Source organism: Oncorhynchus masou, chromosome 22, assembly GCF_036934945.1.
Source record: "Oncorhynchus masou masou isolate Uvic2021 chromosome 22, UVic_Omas_1.1, whole genome shotgun sequence".
NCBI lineage: Eukaryota > Metazoa > Chordata > Actinopteri > Salmoniformes > Salmonidae > Oncorhynchus > Oncorhynchus masou.
This window is the reverse complement of record NC_088233.1, coordinates 10225064-10231063: the sequence shown is the minus strand read 5'-3', so window position 1 is coordinate 10231063 and position 6000 is coordinate 10225064.

The window sequence follows — 6000 nt, the reverse complement described above, 5'->3', positions numbered from 1 at the left end:
GAAGGGAGATGAACACAGAGAAGGGAGATGCACACAGAGAAGGGAGATGAACACAGAGAAGGGAGATGAACACAGAGAAGGGAGATGCACACAGAGAAGAGAGATGCACACAGAGAAGAGAGATGCACACGGAGAAGGGAGATGCACACGGAGAAGGGAGATGCACACAGAGAAGGGAGATGCACACAGAGAAGAGAGATGCACACGGAGAAGGGAGATGCACACGGAGAAGGGAGATGCACACGGAGAAGGGAGATGCACACAGAGAAGGGAGATGCACACGGAGAAGGGAGATGCACACAGAGAAGGGAGATGCACACAGAGAAGAGAGATGCACACAGAGAAGAGAGATGCACACGGAGAAGGGAGATGCACACGGAGAAGGGAGATGCACACAGAGAAGGGAGATGCACACGGAGAAGGGAGATGCACACAGAGAAGGGAGATGCACACAGAGAAGAGAGATGCACACAGAGAAGAGAGATGCACACGGAGAAGGGAGATGCACACGGAGAAGGGAGATGCACACGGAGAAGGGAGATGCACACGGAGAAGGGAGATGCACACAGAGAAGGGAGATGCACACAGAGAAGGGAGATGCACACAGAGAAGGGAGATGCACACAGAGAAGGGAGATGCACACAGAGAAGAGAGATGCACACACACAAGAACCACCGCCATCAAGTAAGACGTCAAGCCGACTATGAAACAACCAGGCTGGCATTCTGATGAATGTGATCCTATAACTAGATCAGAACCAAAGACCACCGAGCTGAGGCACACACACACACGTATTTAGAATTTTGTTTGGGCAATACAGCAGATAAGGCAGATTTACCTAGCTTGGTGGACACCCTAGGACACTCAAGAGTTAGCCAATCCCGTGAAAGGATTAGGCAACACAGGTGTCTATACTTCAACAGCAAGTTAATGAAGTAAGGCCTTGTAAACAAAAAGGGAGTAATGTAGAGATCTACTGGTCTTTAGCGAAGTCCAGCCAACCTTTTGATACAGGATACAGTGGTTTGATTTGAAACTGTCACCTGTAACAAAATGAAGGGCACTATGGTCGATGGCATCTAAATGTTTAAGAGTAGTACCAGCTGCACTTTGATAAATAACATCACCATAATCAACAACAGATCAAAAGGTGGACTGAATAATCTGCTTCCTACTGCTCAGAGAAAGACACCATCTGTTTCTGTAACAAAAAAAATCTAATTTTAAATCTTATCTTCTTACTTCTATGTTTTTAAACGTCAAATTCAATCCGAATGCCTAGGTGTTTATATGCGGGAACACGTTTGATTGGAGAACCATCTACTGAGTTAACATGGAGTTCATCTGAAACATTCTTACAAGAGTTTGAAAACAACATGTATTTCATTTTGCCTGTATTAAGCACAAGGCATTCCTGCATAGCTATAACATCTGACTGTAGTTTAGACACAGCCAGATCAACAGTCAGGGTAATAGCATGCATAATAGTAGCATCCACATATAGATTAAGTTTACAATTGGTGTTTACAGATGGTGTTTATATAAACTCAGCAAAAAAAGAAACATCCCTTTTTCAGGACCCTGTCTTTCAAAGATAATTCGTAAAAATCCAAATAACCTCACAGATCTTCATTGTAAAGGGTTTAAAAACTGTTTCCCCATGCTTGTTCAATGAACCATAAACAATTAATGAACATGCACCTGTGGAACGGTCGTTAAGACACTAACAGCTTACAGACAGTAGGCAATTAAGGTTACAGTTATGAAAATTTAGGACACTAAAGAGGCCTTTCTACTGACTCTGAAAAACACCAAAAGAAAGATGCCCAGGGTCCCTGCTCACCTGCGTGAACGTGCCTTAGGCATGCTGCAAGGAGGCATGAGGACAGCAGATGTGGCCAGGGCAATAAATTGCAATGTCCATACTGTGAGACGCCTAAGACAGCGTCTCAGGGAGACAGGACGGGCAGCTGATCGTTCTCGCAGTGGCAGACCATGTGTAACAGCACATAGCAGCACCCACTTGTAGCACGCACTCCAGCATATATTTCTCACTGGTCACCCCCAAAGCCAATTCCTCCTTTGGTCATCTTTCCTTCCAGTTCTCTGCTGCCAATGACTGGAACGAACTGCAAAAATCTCTGAAGCTGGAGACTCATATCTCCCTCACTAGCTTTAAGCACCAGCTGTCAGAGCAGCTCACAGATCACTGCACCTGTACATAGCCCATCTGTAAACAGCCCATCTATCTACCTACCTCATCCCCATACAGTATTTATTTATTTATCTTGCTCCTTTGCACCCCAGTATCTCTACTTGCACATTCATCTTCTGCACATCTACCCTTCCAATGTTTAATTGCTATATTGTAATTATTTCACCACCAGGGCCTATTATTGCCTTAACTCCCTTATCTTACCTCATTTGCAATCACTGTATATAGACTTTTTTTCTTTTTCTACTGTATTATTGACTATGTGTAACTCTGTGTTGTTGTGTGTCGAATTGCTATGCAAGACAGGAATGTCAGTGTTCTGCCATGGCCTGTGAAGAGCCCGGATCTCAATCCCATTGAGCACGTCTGGGACCTGTTGGATCGGAGGGTGAGGGCTAGGGCCATTCCCCCCAGAAATGTCTGGGAACTTGCATGTGCCTTGGTGGAAGAATGGGGTAACATCTCACAGCAAGAACTGGCAAATCTGGTGCAGTCCATTAGGAGGAGATGCACTGCAGTAGTTAATGAAGCTGGTGGCCACACCAGATACCGACTGTTACTTTCAATTTTGACCCCCCCTTTGTTCAGGGACACATTATTCCATTTCTGTTAGTCACATGTCTGTGGAACCTGTTCAGTTTATGTCTCAGTTGTTGAATCTTGTTATGTTCATACAAATATTTACACATGTTAAGTTTACTGAAAATAAACACAGTTGGCAGTGAGGACATTTATTTTTTTATTTAAATAGCGAAGAGAACAGGTCCCAATATCGACGCCTGGGGTTCACCTTTATGTACTTCAAGAAATTCAGACTTATCCCCATCAATCATCAGTTCTGTCACTATAAGATAATCATGAAACCCTAAACAGGCATCAGAGCTCAGGCCTTTTGAGGACAACTTATTCATTAAAACAACATCACCAATATCAAAAGCTTTAGACAGGTCCACAAACAAAGCAGCACATGTCATTTTAGTGTCTAAAGCGTTGACAAGATCATTAACTACTAAAGTTGTAGCTGTAATAGTGCTGTGCTCAGGACTAAACCCTGGTTTGGTTTACATTCTAAATACAAAAAAAGAACAAAATTGTACATTTACCAAAGATTCAAGAATCTTAGCTAGACAAGAAAGCCTTGAAATGGGTCGATAATGACTAAGATGACCCCTAACCCCCTCTCTTATGGAGCGGCAGCACAAGAACTGATTTTCATCATTTTAGAATATTTCCTGATAACAATGTTAAAGAAAAAATGCGGAGCGTTTTGACATGATTAACCACAATGAGAAAGGTGGGGGAGACACCACCCTACTGCTTAAAGCCAGGACTGCAGGCACACACACACACACACAACTGTCTGACAGGTAACTCTCTTCTTTATGCTTATGACACGTCGTAGAAAAGATGTACCTCGTCCAACCTATTTACTGTCGTCTGCTGTTTCAACATTGTCGAGCCGTACAATATACAGTGTACAAATTCCTATGGGACCAATGATGGAGTATAGAAATATGTACGTCTCGGTCTGTGTATGGGACTAGGGTATAGAGAGGCAGGGGCTGACATAGCCTAATGTATAAGCGCCATCATCAACACAAACCTGTGTTTCCCAAACTCGGTCCTGGGGCCCCTCCTGGGTGCACATCTTGGTTTTTGCGCAGGACCGAGTTTGGGAAACGCGGATCTAAACAACTCACCCCCCTATTCATCATCATCTATCTAAACAACTCATCCCCGCTATTCACCATCATCTATCTAAACAACTCATCCCCCTATTCACCATCATCTATCTAAACAACCTATCCCCCCCCATTCATCATCATCTATCTAAACAACTCATCCCCTATCCAATATTGACTTCAAAACAAATTAAGAACTATCGTGTGAGGATATTCATTGGGCTAAATCCTGGGCATAATTGAATAGCAGTGACAGCCCAAGCGTAAACATCAACAGTACATAAGTGTTCAGATGGAAGGGAGGCAACAACACAACACATCTAAACGCACCGCAAGATGTGTTCTCAAAATCTGCACAGTCAGAGTTTATTTGAGAGGCGTCATTGAAATTCAATCACAGGTAGCTAGCCCTAGAGGGTTGATACTATGCCCAAACGGTGCAAAGAAATCAAATCACTAATGCGATTATTGCGTTGAAACAAGTCCACCAGTCGATTCAGTTTACATCTCAGAGGAGGATGCATTCCCTCAGATCCGTGATTTCATTACTACCTCTACGCTGAGCGCAAACAGCCTCTACAGTCGGACTAACTATGTTTACACACAGGGGGGGGGGCAAAGACCTGACCTGAGTGTACTTAAAACACACACACACCACATTAACCCTTTAGTACCTTCATAGACTTGTCATTACGAGCTGTGCCAGGCATCTAGGCTGCACCAATAGAAGCATGATTACTAGATTGGACATGGACAGTCATTTCATTTATATGACGGCATCACCTGGCATTAACGTCTGGCATGTCTGTGAATATTATCTTAATGAGTGTGATCACGTCTAAACCCAGTTACTGAGGACTGGAACTGTACCATAGTGGCTTGTGTATGTGGAGCAATCTAGCTGTAGCCAATGGGCCAGGTATGTAGCTGTTTCTCACTACATGGAACTATTACTGTTTAAAAGACATTATGGTGTCATTTCCTGTGGCTGTTTCTCACTACATGGAACTATTACTGTTTAAAAGACATTATGGTGTCATTTCCTGTGGCTGTTTCTCACTACATGGAACTATTACTGTTTAAAAGACATTATGGTGTCATTTCCTGTGGCTGTTTCTCACTACATGGAACTATTACTGTTTAAAAGACATTATGGTGTCATTTCCTGTAGCTGTTTCTCACTACATGGAACGATAACTGTATGTAAGACAATATGATGTCATTTCCTGTAGCTGTTTCTCACTACATGGAACTATTACTGTTTAAAAGACATTATGGTGTCATTTCCTGTAGCTGTTTCTCACTACATGGAACGATAACTGTATGTAAGACAATATGATGTCATTTCCTGTAGCTGTTTCTCACTACATGGAACGATTACATTTACATTTAAGTCATTTAGCAGACGCTCTTATCCAGAGCAACTTACAAATTACTGTATATAAGACATTATGATGTCATTTCCTGTAGCCGTTTCTCACTACATGGAATGATTATTGTATATAAGACATTATGGTGGTGGGGCGGTTGTGGGACCTTCCCTGTGCCTCCATGCATGTAAGCAGCAAGAATCGAGGACAGAGCGGTCTGTGGCCGCCCGGTGTTTATGCTCTAGGGATGGGGGGCGGGGATGTGATCCATCACCGGGTAGCAGCTGTCTCGGTTACCCAGGTGCCTGAGCACAGCCTTGCACAGTCATCTCACCTTCTCCTTTGGGTCGCATATGTGGCGCAGCTGGGTAGGGAAAACAGCTTCAAATTACCTTCAAACTCTCACTCACCAGCTGGTGTTTCCTCAGGTGCATCTGTAGTCAGTAGTATGAATATATACACAGTCTGAATCCTCCATAAGATCAGGGGAAGCCCAGTAAATTGAACCACCAGGTTAAAAGTGTAGGCAATCAGCATGTATTTACATAGCAGTGAGAAAACATTAGGAACACCTGCTCTTTCCGTGACAGACTGACCAGGTAAAAGCTACGATCCCATATTGATGTCACCTGTTAAATTCAGTTCAATCAGTGTAGATGAAGGGGAGGAGACAGGTTAAAGGGGCCAGCTTCCCTGTGGAAATGCTTTAGACACCTTGTAGAGTCCACATGGA